At 39.8% G+C, this 24,192-nt stretch overlaps 1 pseudogene across 1 annotated transcript; it reads right to left on the bottom strand.

Moving 5' to 3' along the window:
• Positions 1-1,294: 1,294 nt before the first annotated feature.
• Positions 1,295-10,677, bottom strand: LOC143565633 (putative RNA-dependent RNA polymerase 1; annotated as a pseudogene). The gene is made up of 4 exons (XR_013141108.1): positions 9,876-10,677; positions 7,314-9,148; positions 7,050-7,200; positions 1,295-2,369 (listed from the first exon to the last, which is right to left on the bottom strand). The product of XR_013141108.1 is annotated as a putative RNA-dependent RNA polymerase 1 (transcript).
• Positions 10,678-24,192: the final 13,515 nt, after the last annotated feature.

Genomic DNA, 24,192 nt, shown 5'->3' with positions numbered 1-24,192 from the left:
TAATCATCGATTCACCGAAAAAACAGTTTTGGATCGTTAATCGATCAATTTTTTACTTTTTTTTTCATGAAACCCATTTTTGAGCGTTTTAGGTTTCTGGTTGAGCGTTTTTTGAGCGTTTTAGTATTTTTGCCTTGTTTTTTTTGCCTTTGAGCGTCTCGCGTACCTATCGTACGTTAAGGCATTATTGTACAGTATCTTGACCCTACTTTATATATTACTCCCTCTGTCCCATTATAAGTGTTCAGGTTTGAAAAACACAAAGTTTAAGGTAGATTGAATGAATTTTTTTTTATCAAATGACAATAATGCCTTTGAAAAGTGGGTCCATCAATATTGTTTATTAATATTAGTTGTGTGTTTAAGCGTAAACTTGGAAATTAGATAATAAATTTTGAAAGTGAACACTTACAGCGGGACAAATAGAAAATGAAATAAATATGAACACTTCTAATGAAACAGATGAAGATAAAGATGAAGTATTATTTTATTTACCTTACCTTGTTTTTCACTAATAAAATGTGGAGTTTGATGGATAAAAAATGAATGGTGGATCTCATAAGATATTGTGAGATTGGGAAAGCAAATCATTATTTTGGGGAATGGGATGAAGTGAAAAATCAATGAAAAAAACATCAAATTTTAGGGCTGGGCTTAATATGAAGATTTCGACAGGGATGCTCTCAAAACAGATAAACAATAGAGGGTTGGGTTAGGCTAGAGGTGTACAAAACCCCGTTTTTTCCCCCAAATTAAACCGGTTTGGTCAAAGCCTGGTCAAAACCGGTTTGACCCAAACCGGTTTAGGAGCAAGAAAGGTCGGCCTGGTCCAGCTCGGTTCGGTTTAGAACCGGTTTAAAACCAGTTTTATAACCGGTTTGGTAGATCAAAAGGGCTATCTGTCCTAGAACTGACGGTTTGGGAACCGATTTGGGCGAAACTTCACCATTTTTACTGTCAAACCGGTTCGGTTCGGTTTGCATAGAACCGGTCCCAAACCGGTTTTTTTACACCTCTAGGTTAGGCCACTGAATCTGACCTCATCCGGACTCAAATCCAAATGTTTAGCCTGATCTTACCAATATACATATAAACATATTAAGTTACCTTTAAATTTGTAATATATACACATTAAACCAAACTTGAAACTACTTTATTCCTATAAAATATATATATTAACATGAAAGTCACATAGACAATGTATCATATTTTCTTCCTCAAATTTGTCTTCTATTATCTTTTTTTTTCTCAAAATTGTTGACTTTATCTTTAAGTATCAATTCACTTTCATCATCACCACCTACACACCTACTACTGATCTATGTGCTAGATTAAAGTCAAAAATGATATCTACTTCAAACAGTAGCAATATGTCACACTAGATTAACCCAAGTCCAAAATTACATCAAATTCAAACAGCAAGCAACAATGCCAATATTTACAATAACAAACCAAACCAAACCAAACCGAAGCGAATCAAAAACATAATGTACACATACTAGACCGAGTCCAAAAGTACCTCGTGATAACACAAAACGATATTATTATCATTGTACTCATGCCAGACTAACTGCACTGCCGAACTGCTGAGTTAACGAACCAATGCTCATTTTGTGTTTCTTGATATCAATAAGTTTGTCATGAACACACCACGCGAAACTCAGAAAATGCAGACGATTCGAATCATAACGACCACAGTAATCTGGATGATACGTGACATGATACCACGCAGACGCTTTTGCATAAACATTATCAGCTTCGGTATCCCTATCACCTCCGCCTTTTTTAAACCAGTTTCTAGCTTCCTTCCTTAATGACTTCACAGCTAAAATGACCACTTCAGCATCATCCCTTTGGTCAAATGATCTTGACACCTTCATAATACTACCCGTTAAAAGCTCGGCTTCGGTTTTGATCCCATAATAATCCATCAAATTACCCAATTTGTTATCGTAATCGGTTTTAAAATCAAACGCTTCATCAGTGTAATCCTCATAACCGGGGACTACCATGTCAGTATCGTAAGTCTCTTTAGCCACGTCTTTGGTGAAGGGGGTGACCGGGCTGTCTTGTGGGGCAATGTGTTTTACTTCACGGAACAGTTTCCCAATCACATTTTCGGATTCGTATGCTGTTTTGTCGGGTTTTTCCATGAAGTCTGGGTACTCTTTGGGCCGGAGGTTTGCGGGTATTTCTGCGGGAACTCCGGTTTTTGGAAAGTCAACTGCAATTGAGAAGAGCTTTGCTAGCTCTACACACGGGCTCGCCATTGCTTTTTCGGGTTCTCGGTCCGCGAAGACAGTGTGGGCGTTTGAAATTATTCCTAAACTGTCGTTGACTATATAGTTTGTGAAGTACTCTTCCACTTCCTGAAGTAGATAAAACAGACACAAGAATCCAATAAGATTAAAGAAACGGACGAGCCAGGACCCATTTTAGTATTTTTTCCTAGGAACGAATTATTTCAACCTGTTAATTGTATTTAGTTAGGGTTTTAGCCCATTTGGTTAGATAGAGCCCATGGGCCTTTTATGGGCTGTTAGCTAGGGTTTAGTTGTGTATATATAGGTGTAGTGGCTTATGTATTTGACACACCTTCAAGTAATAAACATTACTTTCACTACAACCATCTTCTTTACAAGGTATCAGAGCTACGGCTCTCGATCCAAACCCTAGCCGCGATCTGACCCGAACCTGAGTCTGACCAGCCGTCACCAACAGCCTTCAGATCTGAAACAAGCTCCTTCCTTGTTGTTCTGTCCGAGCACTGTTCACGCGAGCACTGTTCACGCGGAAAACACTGTTCACTGCCGGGAAACTACTGTTTCACTGACGAGCACTGTTCTCGCGAATCACTGTTCACCGGTACTGTTCATTGCCGGAAATACTGTTCACAGCCGGAAAACACTGTTCACTGCCGGGATTTCTGTTCACTGCCGAAAGTTACTGTTCGCTGCCGGAAAGTTACTGTTCGCTGCCGGAATTACTGTTCGCTGCCGGGATTAACTGTTCACGACGAGTAACTGTTTAAGCCGGAATCTGTTCCTGCCCTCCACCCGCACTTGTTACTGTTCACAGTCAATTTTTAGTTTCGTGTATCACTATGGGCGAAAATACATACATGTATACATTTACTAAAGAGGAGCATGATCTTATTCAACGGTTTCTTACCTCCCAGTTGCCTCATCCTCAAACCAGCTCGGCACATTCAGGTAAACCTTCTAGCCTTGACTTATCATGGGTGATTGATTCTGGAGCCACACATCACATGACTGGGAATCGGGGTATTTTTTCTAGTCTTCAAAATGTTTCCCATGCACTAGTACGTCTTGCCGATGGATCTTCATGTCCCGTTCTCGGCATAGGATCCATCAGTAACTCGGAAAACTTAAAACTGTCTTCTATCCTATTTGTTCCTAAATTTCCTACCAGTCTTTGTTCAGTGAGTCAGATTACCAAACAAAACAACTGTTCTGTGACCTTTTACCCAACTCACTGCGTTTTTCATGAACTAGGAACAAATCGGGTAATTGGTACTGGTTTTGAATCAGGAGGTCTCTATCGTATATCCCCGTTTTCGCATCTTGTAGCAAACTTATGTGATTCCGCTGTCAGGGAGGCTCACTGTCAGTTAGGTCATCCCTCTACAGCAGTTCTGAGGCAAATGCGACCAGATTTACCACTTTCGTCTTTTAATTTTCATTGTGAGTCGTGTCAACTTGGTAAACATACCAGGCGTCCCTATCCCCCTAGGGTGCCCAATCGAGTCAGTTCTTGTTTTGAACTGTTGCATTCTGATGTATGGGGTCCTTGCCCTATCAAATCTACGTTGGGTTTTGAATATTTTATTACCTTTATTGATGACTATTCTCGCACTACTTGGGTTTATTTATTGAAATCTCGTAGTGAGGTATTTTCCATATTTCGAGAATTTAATGCTTATGTTCAAAACCAATTTAACACCACCATTAAAACTTTACGATCTGATAATGCTAAAGAATATTTTTCCACCGACTTTTCTTCATACTTAAAAACCAACGGCATTATTCATGAATCATCGTGTGCTTATACATCTCAACAAAATGGTGTGTCCGAACGCAAAAATCGTCACATATTGGATGTTGCTCGCACAATCATGATCCACTCACGTGTTCCTCATCGTTTTTGGGGAGATGCCGTTCTCACTGCCACATATCTGATTAACCGCATGCCCTCAACCGTTCTTCATGGTAAAACACCGTTTTCTATACTATTTCCCAACGATGATCCATTTCCTCTCGCACCTAAAGTATTTGGTTGTGTCGCCTATGTTCATGACCATAATCCAAAAACCATCAAACTTGATCCTCGAGCCATTCGTTGTGTCTTTCTTGGTTACTCACGGGTTCAAAAAGGGTATCGATGCTATAGCCCATCACTTCACCGATACTTTACCAGTGCCGATGTCACTTTTCACGAGTCTCCTTACTTTCCCGAGTGTTCCACTCCTGTTTCTGACCCGTTTCCCGACCTCGATATACCCACATCTCCCTTCATCCCCACCATTCCTGTGTCAATTCCTTTTACCGATCCAATCTCTACTGATTCTGACCCACCGACAGAATCTCCGCCACTGCTTTTCACATATGCTAGGCGGGGTAGGGGTCAAACATCAGCGACTCTTGATTCACAACCTGGCCACGACCCCGAAATACCCTCCGATACTCCGCCTACATCTGAGCAATCCACACCTCTCACTACTACATCGTTACCCGATCCACCAACCTCTGACACACCTGTTTATGATCCTCCTGGTGCCCCACTTCCCGATATACCTATTTCCTTTCGCAAGGAACCCCGGACATGTACTCGTTACCCAATTCAGGACTATGTTGCCTACACCCACCTATCTCCTGAATCTCATGCGTACACCACTACCCTTGATTCCTACCCGATTCCCAAAAATGTGACGAGCGCTCTCGCTCACCCAGGATGGAGACAGGCTATGGAATATGAAATCGGGGCTCTAAAGTCCAATCATACATGGGATCTTGAAACACTTCCTAAAGGGAAGCGTATTGTTGGTTGTCGTTGGGTGTTTACGATTAAACTACACCCGGATGGCTCCCTACACCGCTTAAAGGCTCGGTTGGTTGCAAAAGGGTATTCTCAGGCATATGGCATTGATTACGATGAAACTTTCTCTCCGGTTGCTAAAATGCCATCTGTCCGTATTTGCATCGCTCTTGCTGCCATTAATCATTGGCCGCTCCACCAGCTTGATGTCAAGAACGCCTTTCTTAATGGTGTTCTTGAGGAGGAGGTATATATGGAGCAGCCCCCAGGGTTCGTCGTTGAGGAGGAGGCCTCGAAAGTTTGTAGACTACGTCGTTCTCTATATGGTCTTAAACAGTCTCCCAGAGCATGGTTTGGTCGATTCTCTAGTGTTATGGGACAGTTTGGGATGACGCGGAGTGCCTACGATCACTCTGTCTTCTTTAGACACCAGAAAGGGAAGAGGATTATCGTAGTTGTTTATGTGGATGACATTATAATCACAGGTGATGACGAGGTCGGGATTTCCGAACTCAAGCAGTTTCTTCAGTCTCAGTTTCAGGTAAGCGACTTAGGTCGACTGAGGTATTTCCCTGGCATAGAAGTATCCCGCTCTCCACAAGAAATACTTCTCTCCCAACGAAAGTATGTTCTTGATATGTTAACTGAATGTGGCTTACTGGGTTGTAAACCTGTTGATACACCAATGCTTCCTACAAAGAAACTCCTCCCAAAGGAAGGAGATCCAATGAAAGATCCTGAGCGATACAGACGGCTGGTTGGTAAACTTAATTATTTAACCGTCACACGACCGGATATCTCCTTTACTGTCAGTGTTCTGAGCCAATTTATGGCTACACCATACACCGGTCACTGGGATGCTGCCCTTCGTGTCTTAAGATATCTTAAGACCTCACCTGGCTTGGGCATATTATACTCTGATCAGGGTCATTGTCGTGTAGGTGCCTTCACGGAAGAAGGAGATGGTCGAATATCAGGGTTCTCAGATGCAGATTGGGCAGGTTGTCCAATTTCTCGACGATCTACCACCGGATATTGTGTGTTTGTTGGGGGAAACCTTGTATCATGGAAGAGTAAGAAGCAACACACGGTCTCCCGGTCGAGTGCCGAATCAGAATATAGAGCCATGGCAGATGTAACATCAGAGATGACATGGGTTCGTCGTCTTCTCAGAGAGCTCGGGGTTGTTTCTAATGACTTGATGAGGCTATACTGTGATAATCAGTCAGCTATTCACATAGCCAAGAATCAAGTATTTCATGAGAGGACAAAACATATTGAGGTCGACTGCCACCTTATCAGAGATCGGGTAGTAGGCACACAAATTGATCCTCCTTCCATTCAACCAGTTCATGTGAAGACAAATTTTCAGCTAGCAGACATTCTAACTAAACCGCTCCGGAAAGCTCAGATAGATTTTATTTGTAACAAGTTGGGCATGATTAACATCTATGCTCCAACTTGAGGAGGAGTGTTAATTGTATTTAGTTAGGGTTTTAGCCCATTTGGTTAGATAGAGCCCATGGGCCTTTTATGGGCTGTTAGCTAGGGTTTAGTTGTGTATATATAGGTGTAGTGGCTTATGTATTTGACACACCTTCAAGTAATAAACATTACTTTCACTACAACCATCTTCTTTACACAACCCAACTCCACTTTGGCAAGAATCCGTTTTGACACATAACCGAATTAGTACTTTTTATAAAACAACCCGTTTTGACCTGAACCACGTTGATATTTTTTTAAAACGGCCCATTTAGACACAAACTCATTTTGATCAATATCCATATTGACCCGAGCCAGTTCGGACCCGTCATTCAAACCGGCCCGACCCGTCTGATTTTTCATTTCTATTTTTAAACATTAAAGTACTCATTGGGTGATTTCTGCAGTTTGACCCATTTTCATTTTAGGCATTAAGAATACATATCACAAATAGATCGGTTCATATGTGTGTGTGTGTGTGTGTGTGGCATTTACTAACGCATCAATACCTCAATAGTTACATCATAATCTAGTTGCATAGTGGGCGCTGGGGTATAATCCATCGGCTCAAATTGCTGAGGTGGAATTAGATCAGGGTCCCAACAGACAAAGTAAATATCTCCGTCCAAATCGCCTCGTGAGCATTCATATGGATGAGGCCTAAAGTGTAACAAATATATATATGTTAGCACAAACAAATCTAGAATAATCAAAATCAAAATCAAAATCAAAATCATAAAAATGAATAAAAAAGAAACCGCAATATATTATACCTTTCTCCTTTCTGTGGAAAAACAACACAGTCCACCATATGGTGTAATGCTGGAACATCAACAGCCTTCAAGACCCGCACATCACCAGGATGCAAACACGGGCTTCTAGCAACCACCACTTCCCCCTTAACAATTCGGGACTTACACGAGTCAATTCCATTATAACCATCACCCAATTGCCTTCTGCCTGCACTTGAATATTGAACAAAAACTTCACCATATTCAAGTGTTCGAGTTTCATCCAAACATCCCATCATTATTCTTCCTTTAGGAACAAAAATCCTCGCTTTAGTCCTTAGTTCCAACAACTTTGATGCACGAAAAACTTGCAGCATCATTGACAGAAACGGTTCAGCGTTCGGTTTATATCCACACGAAAGCATTTCCTTCATAACGTTCGTGTTTTCTCCTGGTGACATCAAATCTAACGCCTCTTGTGCCTTCATTGGCTCCACCAAAATGGCATCTAGTAAGCGTACTGCTTCTTTTTGCTTCTTTTCAAAGACGGAATCAGCAACCCCAAGAGTAGAAAGAAGGGGGGTGATCAGCTGACGGTTCAAATAGCACGCCTGATATTTACTAACTGCGAGAATATCCAGCTTTGTGTTGTCAGATTCAAACTTGCACATACTTTTCCTCACCGATAGATTCATGTAAGATGTGGGGTCCACCGCCACGACACCTTTGTACCCACCGTACCGAATTTGAAAAGCGGATGGAACGAAATCAAAACCACATTTTTTAGAAACTCTTTTAGCAAGGTCAGAAGATATTTTCCCAATTCCGTCAGAGAAAACATATTTAGTACCCGATCTTACAACTTCTATATCGGGTATTTCTTCAACTTCATATCGTGCAACACTTAAACTTTCTTTTGATGAACCAAAAGATTGGCCGAGTCTAGCAGCATATTTTGCAACGTTTTTAATGCTACTAAAATCGCCCATCCAGTTTCATATATCAGCAGCATTTAATCGTCCAGTTGATGCAAACAACCATGCAGAACTATCTCGTAACTGGCTCGACGAAAACGCAAGAAATTCAAATTTCTTATCACCAATAACTATCCCATTTCTAAGAATGGATAAAACTCTCCTATAAATCTCGGTTCTGGTTTCCCCATTTCGACCTACTTTGGGGGCTAAATCTGTTGAATAAAGTTTCTCCAACTCCTCATCAAGAAACGACACACGAATAAAATTATCGATATAATCTGAATAATGGCGTAGTACCCGGTTGGACACATTGACCTTGGGCCCACAGAAGTACACCTTTGACGGTGTAATCTGAACTCGCCTCACATATACAAGACCACTATCCAATGAAATAACAGGTGACCTTAACCTTCTCTTATTTCTATATTCTTCGGTTATCAACCTAACCGGATCATAACAGCATTCTTTGGAAAAATAAACATATTCGATTGACTCCATGTCATGTTGTTGAGGATCCAACAATGCAATGAACCTAGCATCAAGGACAGGTCCCGGAATGCAGCCATGTTGGACCAAGGCGCAAATCTTAAAAACTATTTTAAATGGCAGAGAATTCGGTCGGGTGGGACCCATAACCGGGACTAGACCCAAACTTTGAGAAAAACTACGACCGGGGACTAACGTGAATGGAAGGCTACTTTCTTCACAATCGGGAAAATAACGACAAATTTCCGAGGATTCAATATCATCTGAAAGTTCTATACATAAATGAGACGATTGGCCAACGGCTAAAGATGGAGTAAAGTCGGTTGTTCTAACCCACTGATCATCAGGTAGTTCCTTATAAAAGTTATAAGGGTTGTCTTCAACTTTCTGAAAAATTCGCAGAGCACCATATAGCTGCAAAACAATATATGTATCGATTTAGTTATAAAAAACATAAAACAAAATAAACTTTGTGCATTTATTGCATTGATCATGAAACTTGTTTGGTATAATCTACATCTATTTACTGACTACTAAAAGAAGTTACTTTCATATAATCTTCAAGAAAACTTTAAAGCAGGCTTTCTTGGTAGGGGTGTAAATTTCTGACATGACACAAACCGAACACGAAATTTGTGGGTTTTAGTATAAACGAGTTCGTGTTCATGTCAATCTGGCGGGTTCGCAGATTGACCCGTAACCCATTTATTTTAAATTTTATTCTTTTACTTGTGTTTTAGGTTATAATTTAAACAGATTGGGTATTTTATGCCAATATTCAAAACTTAATAAAGAATTTGACATACGATTTATAACTATATGTAACTCTCTTATATACATTTGTATCTTTTGTTGTAAATTGTAATTCTAAATTATATATATTTATAAACATATTTGGGTTAAACGAGTCGTGTTCGTATCAAACCGTGAATATTCATCTGATGCTCACGTACATAAGTCTGACACGACTTTCGTGTTCGGGTTCGTGTCAGGTTGGACCTGCCAACCTATAAACACTACCCGTTTACCACCCTTATAATTTAGTAAAGAACAGAAATAACAGAAACATGTTATTAAGATAAGATACAGAATTCGCCTAAACTGGAACATGTTATTATTCTATTACCAAAATAAAACTAACCTGAATAACAAGAAACCTTGCAGCACCGCCACGTGGGCTATGTAACTGAACTTGCCAAATATTTTCACACGCAAGTTGCAGCTTGTAACTCGTTCTGAACCACGGAACACCAAAGTAAAACTTCCTTAAACCAAAACCAAATTTCACCGACGCCCGTTTCATTTCACAGAGCACTGGCAAACTCTCTTCTGAAACCTGGCAACCAAAATGAATAGTTACACCATTCATTTCAAGTGCAAATTGCCTCGGCTTCTGTACAAGATCAAAATCCTGTTCATAAGCGCTCGCATAAGATCTACCGTACCGCAACCGCTTACTCTTAGCCAGATTTATTATGTGTTCTGCTTTACTTTTGACTGTGAATTGGACTCTGGCATACGCTTTATCACTTTTTTTTTGTTGTTTAACCTCTACCGCTTCAATAGTCCCTACACCAGTATATCTTTCCAAAGTTGTCTTAACCACATCTGCGGATTCTAAAGTCGGGAATCCAGAAACATTAACTGTCCTACCCATCCAACTTAACTGTTTTCAGCTGCAATTTTACATTATACAGCTTTTAATCAGCAACAATAGAATCACATATTACATGAGATAAAATAAATGCAATCAAGTCAAGAAAAAATGTCTACATATTATTTAATGGTTATGTAACAGAATGTTTTTAACATTAATATTATTTCACTACTATAATCACTGCAAACAAACTACAGATAAAATAGCTTGTTTTGCTATGAACCTAACAATATACAAAACGCGTTACCTTCTTCATTCATCTATATTCACAAATCACAACTTTGCATATAAATCCATGGTAACATTTGGTAAAAACTTTAAGCACTTATTACAAACAAAAATAGAAGTGGTTTGTGTTTCTAGATATCTAATATTGTCTATCACATAAACAAAAATAAACAACCTCCCTCATTTAGATATTACCCAATTTCTATAATTCCATGTGTATATTTTGATAAAAACTTTAATATCAAATTAGAAGTGCAATAAAAAGGCCCGGCCCTAACGCGTTATTTGATTTTTCTTATTTTTTTTTAGTTTTTATATTTAGTTTGGGCCCAATAGCTAAAATGAATTATGGATAAAATAAAACAAATTTTGGACGCATACATATTTATAAAAAAAAATCATATATATAAAATAAATTGGCCCCCAAAAATTACAGGCCTTGGCCGGTTGTCCGGCTCGCACTACTCTAGGGCCGGCCATGCCAAGCTTCACTTGTTGAACTCGAGCCGGCTTGAAAGCCTAAACGAGCCTATTACTTTTATTTAATATATCAAATATATATTTTATAATAATGATTATTTTATATGAAATTATAATAAAAATAAGTAAATAATATGTATTATGTTACATGTAAAAAACTACAAATAATATATATATATATATAGGGGTGAGATCCGGTACATATAAAATTAACATACTAAACATACAAATAACTAGAGTAATTACAGTTTTGAACTAGAGTCATTATGTTATATAAATAATATAGTGTAATAATAATTACTCTAATGTTAGCATAATTACTCTAGTTATTTGTACACTTCTCACGATAACAGTCATTTGTATTTGATCCAAACCCTATATATATATATATAAAAGAAGCATAAACACAAGTAAAATGATTAATAAATGATAAATAGGCGGAGCCCGAGCTGGAAAAAACAACTCACAAGCCGAGCTCGAGCTTGAAATACTACGCACGAGCGGAGCCTGAAATACCATTACAAACTATTAAACGATCACAAGGAGGTAATACAGTAATGTGATACATTATTCATGTACAAAAAAGTATAAATGCTATTTATGTAAAAAAAAGGTACAAAGGAATATGAATACACTTTTTGATACATTAGGTTAAAAGTTAACAATCTAAAATTAGACCAGACAATAAATTAAATCATATATTATACTAATTATAGTTGTAATACATCGATCGCGTATTTTATTTTGTGGCATTGAATACACAAATAGCAACGAAAAAGAAACACGGTAAATTTCAAGCATTTTGGTGAAAACTTACTTACCCTAATTTCAGTAGTAATTATGTTTTAATTAAAAAAAATAAGAAAAGGAGAATGCTCTAATTATGTTTTAATTAAAAAAAAAAAAAGTAGTAATTAATAAATGCGTTTGAAATAACAGAAGAAAACGGTGAAATGTGAGAGAGATTTACCGGATACTGGAGATGAAACGATGATGATCGGTGAAGAGAGTGTGTGGTATTAATATTATTTTACGGTGACTTTATTTATCGTCAACGGCGAGTCAAGCCGTCACAACACTCCAAAATATCATATATACCTAGGGACCACATTTGTACCCCGATTTAATAAATAAAAATATGTTTGAGATTCCTTATTTTTGTTAGTTTGGCCACGTCGTGGAACTATAAAACGAGACGACTTGCGTTATATGGCGTCCAGTTAGTAAAAAGTATGTTTTTGTTTTAAGAATGTAATGTAGTCTCACACACACACACGTATATATATATATCACATAAATAATAATAATAAAATAGTCACCACCCCCCCCCCCCTTTATCACCCTATTATTGTTGGGGGCGGTGTTCGCCAAAAAATCACCCTCATCGCCTTGGTTTGTCGATCCACTACGACCACCCTTGTGACTTTTTAAGTCTTTGAAAAGTTAAATGATGTTTGGAAATTCTTGTGGTGCGAATGGAGAAGTTTGATAAGTTATAATTTTGTAACTTATGGTTTTTCCATAAGTCATAAGGAGGCCAAAATAAGGAATTCCAAGCACCCCATGGGTATCGAAGTAGCTTAGTGTATGTATTGGTTTGGTATTTGTATGGTATAAGTATTTCGTTACGATATCTCGCTTTTGTTTTTTTCCTAATCTTCATTAATCGTATCGGGTATATTCGTAACCAGCGGTAATAAAGAAACCAAAAATTGTATCAAATTCGTTCGTAATCAAGAAACCATAGTACCCAAACCGAAGCATATAAATGGGGAAACGAGTAGCCATGAGTAGTTTGTAAGGTCAAGTTAATAGCGACAACTTAACTGGTAAGAAACTACTTTTAATGGACATGTATACCGGAAGAACCAGTCGTTGACCAAGATATACTCTTATTGATTAATTGAGCTTGCAAACTAACTAGTTCAGTTAGTCTTTTGTAAAACACCTCACCAAAAATTATTTTGGTAAGCTACTCATGTGTCGGAAAGTTGTAAGATCTACTTGCCACGATGAAAACATTGTTGCAGTAGTTGTAGGCGTTGTTTCCTAAGCATGCAAATTCTTTGTTCATGACGACTATTAAAGATGCTTGTTTTGGTTGGTCTTTGGCTACCTGGCGTCTTTTAAGTAGCTTAGCAAACTACTCGTTTGGTTACCAAAAGTACTCGTCCCGACTACTTCTAAATATGCATTTTTGGGATTTTATGCAAATGATATGTAAAGCTAGAAATTTGTTTATGAAAGTACTTATTATGGGAATTTTCCCAACAAAATGTCCAAAAATCCGAACTAATGAAATGTACATATTACCAACATCTAGCACCCAATAAAACCTATATATTTTCAATAGCTACCAAATAACGGAATATTATAAAACTACTTACTTGTACTGAATACTATAGCATGTATATTGGTTAAAAAAGATATGTTATGGTATTTGAGGAAAAGGATCTCATCCCTACAATAATGTGTAACAAGGACAATCAGTTAAATATAAAATTAGCAAATTATAAGTTAATTTTTTATATTAGTTAATTTGTTTTATTTAGTATTTATAGTACGCTTTAATATTCTTTTTAAAAGCACACCCAAAGCTTAATGGAGAAGATTCAATAGACAACAGTTTGAGTGGTGGGCTCAGTTTGCGATACTTTGTCTACACGAATATTATCCATATATAATTAGGGGTGATGTCACTCTTTATTATGCACATGACGATTTGCATGGATCTTTATGTCATTATCCATTACGCTAAATGTAATTTACCCTCATTTTTTCGTACCCGTTGCTTAACATGTCAAATTAATAATACTTGCTCAATATTTTTATAATAAAGACGAGAACAAATCCTTTTTTTTAAACGACTGATTTTATAAGAAACTAACAATGAACTTGACTAGCAAAATACTAAACAAGAACGAACACACCAACATACATACAAAATGAAAAGTATGCATGTTTGGTTAATGGTTGATTTTCTAAATTATTTATGGATCGTTATGCGTTCTTGTGCCTCTTAGATCCAAAAATGCAGGAAAATATACAGGCTAATATATAATTTAGCTTAGAAAAATCATTAACTATAAAAAATCTTTACTGTTTTATCTTTATGCTGAAGAGCTAAAGTATGTTACTTCATTAACTTATCATAATACTTTTATCTCATATACATTTATCTGGTTTATCTAATACAAATTACACATTATATACAAATTTCTATTAAAAACTGTACGTTCAGATGTGGGCACTTAACATTTATCAAATTCGTCAAGAGAGTATATTTTGTCTATTTTTAATCTAAGTGTGAGATTAATTAATAAATATATTTAATCATTTCCATGTCATTACTTTGATAACTAATTACTGTTAACATTTTGAGGCACAAAAAAAAGAACTTAGATAAACATATTAGAGGAGCATAAAGTAATTATTTATATTGGATATTATTAGATGACAACTTCAACCGTTGTCACTTGTTACATAAGAATTACTCATTTACTCTTATTAAGCCCAACAAAGTACCCTTTCGGGTTGCTCTCGAAACCAACCCTTGATATGTATGTTCCCGCACCACCCGGAGCTTTCATGTAGGTTGACCCTCCGCCACTTTTACCACCACCGCAACCTCCTTTAGTTGACCCGAGCCCCCCACCACCGCTTTTTCCACCCATTCCACCACAACATTTGCCCCCTGAGCCACCACCTCCACTACCTTTGCCTCCGCCTCCGCCACTTTTGCCACCACCCATGCTTAGTTTGCTAATTTTTATGAATACTTGTAAACTTATCTGATAGGAAATTGGTATGAATTATGAATGCCACATTACAATGTGTTTATAGTATTTTTCTATGACAAAAAAGTAAATGAAATCAGTTAATAAGAATTTAAGATCGAGCCTTTGAGATTCCATGAAACTAGTTACAAACAGCAAAACCCCTTGTGTTTTCCAAATATATATTTCTTTACGTTTTTTAATCACTAATTTTTTTTGTCCTTAATATTCTGAATTAAAGAATTATTTAGAAAATGTTTAATCATGTACTTATCTGTATTTGCATTTTTTTACCACAAATGCTATCTTTATTCTTACTTCTGAATTACATCAAATTTACTTCTTTTTTAGATTTAATCCAAGACCTCGCCTAAAAGGGGCTTACACCTCTACCATATGAGCTATTGTATATTATGACTCTTATTATTATTTTTATTTTGTCGTTTACTTAGTTTTAAAACAAAACAAAAACATTCAATCATTCTTAATATGTAAGCAGTGTCTTACGTGGTCGTGTGTTCGAGTTTTTTCATGAACATTTTGTTCAGAGTTTAGTTGATGGTTTTTTTCAGTTGTGGGTTTCCTTTGAGGATGAGCAAAACGGGTATTGGTACTGATTCTGTACCGATACCGAAATCGGTATCAAGTTTGAAGTTTTCAGTACGATACCGGTAATTCCTGAATTTTGCCATCAGTTTTCAGTATGATACCAAATGTTAAACGATTTTGTAGATAAATTTTACCAAGATAAGAGCATTCTCATCCCACCCATATCTCTAAATTAAAAATTACACTAAAATTTACTATATTTTCTCTCTCTACTTCAGTTAAATATTTTATTAAACTCACTATATTTTCTCAATCCCTCACTCGCAACCATTTTTAAAAAATATTAAACAATATAGGGGGTGAACAGTAAGTTTTCAAATATACAAAAAAATCAATGTGGTCTTTATAATATAAAAACTTGTCATTCATAACACCTTAAATCACTCTCTAATTTATAAAAACACCCTTTTCATAAAATAGGTATTTTTCGGATGAGAATGCTATAAATAATTGGTATAGCTTTAACAAAAGTATAAATAGTGACATGACCGAGGATCATCATCGTACATGAATATAAAAAGCACATGAGTCATCGTAAACAACTATGTCCATTGTCATGCATGACTAAACGCTTATTTATTACTATATAATATTCTTCTAAATTAAATATAATAATTTAAAGTTTCACATAGTGAGAGGACCACAATTATACAATTATAGTATAAATTGTGATAGTTTATGTAATTTAGTTCTCACGTACCGGCATCTTCTTCTTATAGATGTAAAAGGTAATATTTTAAGTATTTAACACAAAAATGTGGTGCATTTGATGTGCAAAGAAACGATAAATCTTTTTTTTTTTTTGTGTTGTGATTTTCATTAGAGCATTCTTATCTAACCCTTTATTGTATGTGAATGGTGTTTTCATAATTTAAAGAATGATTTAGGGTGTTGTAAATGAAGAATTTTTACACTTTAGATAACGTAATGATTTTTCTGTATATTTTGAAAAGCTACGGTTCATCACCTATAATTTTTTTATATTTTTTGAAAGTGATTGTAAATGAGAGAGAGAGAGTATGTGTGTATGTGTATGTGTATGTGTGTGTGTGTGTGTGTGTGTGAGGATAATGATAAATGTTTAGAAAAATATTATTTCATTGAAGTGAATAAAGAAAATATAGTAGGTTTTAATATAATTTTCTTGGCATGGTTTCTCTTCGATTTTTTGTTTTTAATAGTGTAGGCCTTTCCAATAAAAAAAAGTTACCAATAAGAGTGTTGAGTCTTCTCCACTAAGTTTTGCATGTGCTTTCAAAATAATTAAAGTGTACTTAAAATATTTAAAACAAATAGTCTAGTTTAAAGAATTTATTTATAATTAGCTGCATTTTATATTCAACTAATTGTCATGGTTATGAGAGGGGAAGGTTTATGGGTTGTTTATCCTATGGCAAATTGTCAAATTACATTTTGTGGCAAAGGTTTATTAATGGCAAATTCATTGGAGGTTTTTGAAAAATTAAACACCCATTAATATTTCAATTAAATTTTAATTCTAATTACATTTAATTGTTTTTTTATTTTTAAATTTAAACAAAAAAGTTTTAGGGTACTTGTGAGTATGTGTTTCCAGCTATTTTATGGCTTGTGGGTACTTAAGTGTATAAATGAAATAACTTTATATGATTGGTCGATGCATTAGTACTACCCATGAGTGCCCCACTAGTTAACTACTTAGGATCAGCTCACTAAATTTTAAATCGAGTCTTGGTTAAAGGAGTTCGTACCCAAGTTTTTTATCAGGCTTGCGAGCCTAAACAAACTTATTATTGTACTTTTTATTTAATATCATAAATTGTATATATTTAATATTTTTTAATATTTGTAAAACTATAATACGATAACTAAATAAAATTTATTAATGTGTTTAAGTCAAAAAACTACTTACAAGCCTAACTCAAGTTTTCTATATAAAGCTCGAATTATTTTACACCACTAGGTCATACGCGTTATTGAGGTACTTGATATATAAAACATCATCAAAGATCATCATCTCAATCATCTTTCAGTAGCTGGTAAATTTCTCTCTAACACAAGCTTCATGTCAGCATTCATCATTTTTAGAAGGGTGTTTTTTTAACATGATCAATATAATACATATTACCTTGTTACACTTTGAAATAGCTGCTAATTTGATAGTTTTTTTTAAACAAAATATATGCATGGATTTATATGCAAAATTGGGAAATTTGATAAATGAGGAAGGTATAATGTTAGCTACCTAGGGAAACAAGCTACTTTTATTTATTTTTAGTTTTGATGTGATTTTAGTTATCTTCACATACTAAATATTTTACTAGTCAAATTTAGGGGTTTAAAAAGCTCGAAATAAACGGAGCTTTTTTTTTTATCTCGAGCCAAGTTCAATTCTTAAACAAAGTTCGTTAGTTATCGAGTCTGAGCTCGAGCCTTATATGAGAAATTGGTTTAGGCTCGATGAGTCTTAACAAGTCTTGTGTGTTTTTTAAGTTTTACCTTTTTGGGACTTATGTGCATTAAGTTTACACTACACAATTAAGCTCGAGTCGAACTTGTTTAAGGTACTACACGAGCTCAAGCCCAACTTAAGCTTGTTTAAGATCTTTCTCAAAATATATACAACTAATTAAAAACATATATAAATTAATTAAAAAATAATAAAGGAGCCAAGCCCGAGTAGAGCTCGAGCATTAGAAAAGGAGCTTGAAACGAGCCAAGCTTGAGCCTACTCGAGCTTGGGCTCTGCTCGTTTACACCCCTAGTCAAATCATGTTAATATAAAATAAAATTCTAGGAAAATGGATTTTTATTAGTCCAAACAATCACCTATTGGCGGATAACAATCCATACTTACTATTTGACCAATGATAATTTTAACTTTTAATTTTGTTGCCAAGAACAACCCCGGTATCATGATTTTCAAAGATTAATATTTGATTTTCACTCGATTGCGAGCTACTATCTGCGAACACCAACAGGTTTGTGAACCTACGTGAAGAAACACTAATCGGCACTATGCAGATTACGGATAATCTGGGGGTTAAATAGATGTTTCCCACGAGGGGTTAGACCCGGCGAAGATGGTTCTTCTGATAACCTGCAAAACAGATACCGTGAGCTCGTCACTGAGAAGGGGGGGGTACCTCCTTGTGACCACCCTCCGGCGTGAGAATTAGACTAGATTGCTCTTGAATATAAGTGTATATTAAGAGAATGACTAGAGCAGATATCAGGTAATATATCAAGATATGAAATATGAGATAAGATGATACCATTCCAAGGTGTTGGAGTATTTATAGCCGAAGGTAGGTTTCCAAGCAGGTACAGCCGGCTGAATAGTGTTCCTGTTCTGCCAACTGTGGGCTACGCACATGCCATGCTGGTGGTTGGTGGATAGGCAGCGGCTGATAGTGACCAGGCCGGCTGTGTACTATTCCTGTTCCACCAACTGCAGGCCATGCACGTCCTCCGACAGGTTGGTGAGTAGGCAGCGGCTAATAGTGACATACAGTACAAGAGCGTGCTGCTCGTCATACTGTTGTCAGTGAGCTGTCGTATCCTTGGTCAGATCTTTTGTCCATACCTCGTCAGGTACAGTACAAAAGATCCTCCAGTATCGTACGGACTGGCTCATTTGGGCGGGAGTTCTCCCGGCTTTGTGCGGGAGTGTTCCCGGCTTGCTCACTCCTTCTTCAGGTGACATTACTGAATTATTTAAGAGTTAAGTGCCTTGTGCGTGTAGCTTTGCTGCGCAGGTAGCCTTCCCTGATGGCTTGTATCCGCAACTGCGGGAACAGGCGGAGTACTTCACCATTGGGAGGCTTTTCCTGCGGGAACAGCTTGCGTACTGCGCGTAAGGACGTCACGTCTCTGAGCATGGTGGGTCATGCGGGTCTAGTTGGTTTCTACGCAGACGTCCCTCTTCAAGGGGTTGCGAGTTTAGCCTTTGCGCAGACGTCCCTGTTGAAGGTGAGTCTTGCGGGTTCAACTGCGCAGACGTCCCTCTTTGAGGTGAGTCTTGCGGGTCCAACTGGGCTCTGCTGGGACCTACCTCTTCAAGTCCCCCCAGTCCAATGTTCTTCTCATGAATTGTTAATAAGTGAGGTGAACTTTTGGACTTAAGCAAAGGGTTTTGAAAAGGGTTTAGTTTTAAGGTTTTCCATGGGGATTCTTCCCGCGGAAGTCCTAATGTCACGTGCAGAAATTCCCGACTTTCCTGCTTGATCTTTGGGTATGATGCGGGTAGGTCTGTAACCTCCTCGCAAGTCAAGAGCGTTGAGTTCCACTTGTGTAGATTCTCCATGAGGTTTTGGTAGTTTTGAACATAGTGATCAATTATGTTTAAACAACCAATTCCATCTTGGAGCTTCAAACAATCTAGTTCTCGACGTTCCCGCTATGCGGGGATGTTATTCCCGTTTCCGCAAGCACGGCCCAGAAGATCCTTCTTGGTTTCAATTCCCTGCGGAGTGCTAGGTATGTGAAGGGTTTCGCCTTGACACTGTACCCGCACTCGTCTTATAGTTACTTTACTTCCAAGGTATTCCTGGCTTCAATTCCCTGCGGGTGTTAAGTATGTGAAGGGTTTTGCCTTGACACTGTACTCGCACCCGTCTTATGGTTACTTGGTTGCCGAGGTATTCTTGGCTTCAATTCCCTGCAGGTGCTAAGTATGTGAAGGGTTTTGCCTTAACACTGTACTCGCACCTGTCTTATAGTTACTTGGTTGCCAAGGTAAGGGGTATATTCCCGCTTACTTTTGAATCTTTTTGAAATTCGAAGAGTTGGTGAAAGGATAAGAACAGTCCAAACTGTTGAAACGTCGTCCGACGGTTTCTTCTGACAGTGTCAGGACGTGCAGGAAGTTATGGCGACGTGACAGTACATGGTCATTCCAGACGCTTTTTCAGGCGCGTGGGCGCGATTTTTTGTGCGCGTGGGTGCGGATTTTACGGCGCGCGTCCCGTCAACAGCTGTTGCCAGCTTGCTTTTTCCACGTGTCATAGTTTCATTGCACCAGCTCTTCTCTCTCCACCGCATTAAATTCATCGCATTCATTGCGATGAGTATATAAAGGGGGAGAGGGTCCTTTGTAATCCACACCTTCACTTATATCTTCTCCTTCTAAGAGATTTCCGGCGAATATTCTCTGTCGAGCATTCTCCTGAAATCATTCTTTACCTCCAAAACATGTCTTATACTCACGATTTTGAGGCTACTGCTGAGGAGTCTGACGTGTTCGTCGAGAATCCGTCGTCCACTTCCGATAATGATGACAAGAGTACTGCTGGCGAGTGCCAGTGTGCTCTTCCGGCCGACCTCTATCAGTACGTCGTCTGGAAGTTCATGCTCGAGCCGTTCGAGCCTGAGTTTCCGGAGCCACACCAGACGGTGTACGATGCCCCCAAGGGCAAGATAGGGGTGTACGCTGCATTCTTCGTCTATGGGAATCTCAGGTTCCCATTGACGAAGTTTGTATACCGTGTTCTGGAGAGACACGGTGTGCATCTCACTGAGGTACACCCGATGGCGATCGCCAAGATCCGCCACTTTGAGTGGGTGTGCCTCATTCTGGGCGTGGAGCCCCACGTTGATCGGTTGATGACCTACTCCTGGAGGTGCATCCAGGGGTGGTACACCTTGGTCAATCGGATCAAGGGGTTGAAGATCTGCGCTACCGAGCGCAGTCTTCGGTCGTGGAAGCGGGAGTTTTTTTATATCTCCGCTCGCGTCGTCCCTCTTGCGATGACGTTTAAGAATGGGAGAGCCCTCCCCGCCTTTCACGCCCTCAACCACCAGGAGGCGGAGTGGTTCGCCAAGATCTCCCGGATCCAGACTCCGGTGTACCGCTTTGCGGAGTCCGGGATGGTGATGCTCGGGATGAGCCGGGTGTGGAAGGAGGCGTCACAGATTCCCATCGTCCTCGAATACGGTTTGAACTCTGTCCCTTACGGTATGCTCTGTCTTCTTTGTTGATATATGTTTTTCTTCTAACTGTTTCTTTTTTTATTTCAGAGGGGAATGACTTGCAGTCGCTCCTGCATCCGCGGGAGGCTGATGGTCCCGCTCGGATGGGTACTCGTGCTCTCGATGAGAACGAGTTGCCCATCCTGGATCAAACGAGGGATCGGTTTGTGGAGGTCTACCCGCCAGGCCACACGATTCTGAGCGCCACGCGGCCAGGTAAGGAGTTATTCAACCCTTACGGTATGCTCTGTCTTCTTTGTTGATATAGGTTTTTCTTCTAACTGTTTCTTTTTTTATTTCAGAGGGGAATGACTTGCAGTCGCTCCTGCATCCGCGGGAGGCTGATGGTCCCGCTCGGATGGGTACTCGTGCTCTCGATGAGAACGAGTTGCCCATCCTGGATCAAACGAGGGATCGGTTTGTGGAGGTCTACCCGCCAGGCCACACGATTCTGAGCGCCACGCGGCCAGGTAAGGAGTTATTCAACCCTCGACCTCTCAATGCTGAAACCTCTGCTGGAATTCCTCTAATTCTGTCATCTTCTGATGAGGAATCCGCAGACGGTCCTTTCTTCACGCGGAAGAAGAAGGCTGCTGGCGGAAAGGGCAAGGCGAAGGTTGCCTCCACCGCCGATCAGGGATACCGGTCAAACTCGGAGACCGAGAGCGAGGAGGCGGCGGGGAACCCAGGTGGTGTTGAGACCACTGCTCCGGAGGCTGAGACGACTGTCACCTCCGAGCAGCCCACGACGACGACGGTGACTGGTATGAAGAGGCCGGCTCCATCGGGTTCGTCCCCGCCTGTTCGCACCTTTAGGCTCAAGAAAACCCGTAAGTATAATCTTCCTTTACTTTTACTGCATAGCTTTCCACCATTATACTTATATCTTCTTTGTGCAGGCGTGGATGCTACCGCATTCCAGGGTGGAGCGGGAGGTAGCAGTTCTGGACCCATGAAGGTAGATTTGGTCAACCTACCTGAGGCGATGACCCAGGCGACTGCGCCTGCTTCAGTTGGTTCAGTTGCTCACCCGGTTGAGCCAACTGTTCCAACTGTGACGACGTCCCCGCCGGCTGTCAGTGTCATATTTACTGATTCATTCACTGAGCCGGCGGTGAGTGTTTCTGTGGATTCTTCCGCAGCCGCGGCCGCGGTTGTGAGATCACCTCCGGTGAGTTCACCTCCGCTGGTTTCTACCGCGGTGGCCTCCGCTATGCCTCCTCCGGCGCCGGCGACTACGGCCGGTCCTTCAGGTATGTCCGGGGTTGGGGCGTCAAGCCAATCTCTGCCTCCTTCCCATCCGCCTGACCTCTTGGATGGATATCCGTTAGGTTCGGGTGATGGGTTTGGCAGCTACAGGCCTGTTGTCGACCCTACATGTGCGTAGGGTTATTTTGGCCTTTTTATTATTTTATTTTATATATGTTTTTTTATATATCATCTTTTCCTAACTGCCTTTTGTTTTTGCAGTGTCGGATTCCAATGAAATGTATGTTCCACGATGGAACATCCGCCGAGGAACAACCCTTCGGACGCCTATAGAATGCGTCGAATGGGCGCGCCACGCCGCCCCCGCTGGTGCGCTGGGGGAAGCCATGTCCAGCTACCAGGAGGGTAGGCTGTCGAATGAACTGCGGATTCTCCTTGCCCGGATGCAGCCGCGCGTCGAGTTACTTTGTCGTGAGAACGACAAGTTAAAGACGGCGCGTAGCCTGGAAGTGGTTCAGGCGCGGGCCATCCGGGAGGAGAACAAGAGGCTTGCCGCAGTGGCTGCGGAAAAGGAGAAGGCCTTCCAGGCCCTTAAAGTTGAAGTTCAGGCCCGTCTCGAGGCCCGTTCCAAGGCTGCCCAAGCTGTTAACGAACAGCTTCGGCTGGCTAAGGAAACTGCACGGAACGCAACTGAGAGGGCCACCAAGGCTGAAGCTGTTGCTGAGCCTCTACGCATTGAGAATGAGGAGCTTAAAGCCAAGCTAGAGAGGTTCCAGCAGGCTCATGATGCCTTGGCTATGGAAGACGCCAAGAAGCTCCAAGAGATCTTGGACCAGAGGGGCGTGCTTGACCACACTGAGCGGAAGCTAAAGGGCGTTGAAGAGGCTGCTGCTAAGGAAGTGTTGCTCGCCAACCTTAACAAAAGTGAAGCCGAACGCGCCCGTAACCAAGTCAAGCTGCCCTCCAGGAGGCTCTGGTTGCCAAGGAATGGCTTCTTCGAGAAGCGTTGTCTCAGGTATGCGTAATTTCATAATATCTTTACGTTTTTCTTTGTACATAGAAAAGGTTTTGATACTTGTATTTTTTTTTGTAGGTTGTGCATCGAGTCTTCACGGACACATCATACGACGATGCCATGAGCGCAGCCCTCAACGCTTCTCATGAGGATGGGGAAAAGGCTGGCTTCCTGCTTGGTCTAGGGTTCGTTGAGAAGGGCATCCCGCCTTCCAACTTCCCTTTATATGATGTGGATACTGAAGCTGTATATGACCAAGCAGTGAACCAGTATGCCGCCTTCCCGCATCCGGTGGTGGAGAAGGTGAACGAAGTTGCTGCTGCTGATGATGGGCTAACCATTCTTAAGACCTTCCTTGAACCGCCACAGCCAACTGATGGTGCGGGTACAAGTGGGTTTGGAGGGAGTGGTCCTGAAGCTTGAACCTTTAGATCCCTTCCCACTGTTAGGATAGGTTTACATTGTATAGATTTATATTTTTGTAGGCGGGTAGTTACCCGGCCATTCTTGTAATACTTGAATTATTATGACTTGC

Source organism: Bidens hawaiensis, unplaced genomic scaffold (genome assembly GCF_021521415.1).
Source record: "Bidens hawaiensis isolate Kalapana, Puna unplaced genomic scaffold, B.hawaiensis_p1.1 tig00022500_1, whole genome shotgun sequence".
Classification (NCBI taxonomy): Eukaryota; Viridiplantae; Streptophyta; class Magnoliopsida; order Asterales; family Asteraceae; genus Bidens; species Bidens hawaiensis.
Note: the sequence above shows the minus strand (reverse complement) of the source record. Positions and strands in the feature narration are given on the sequence as shown.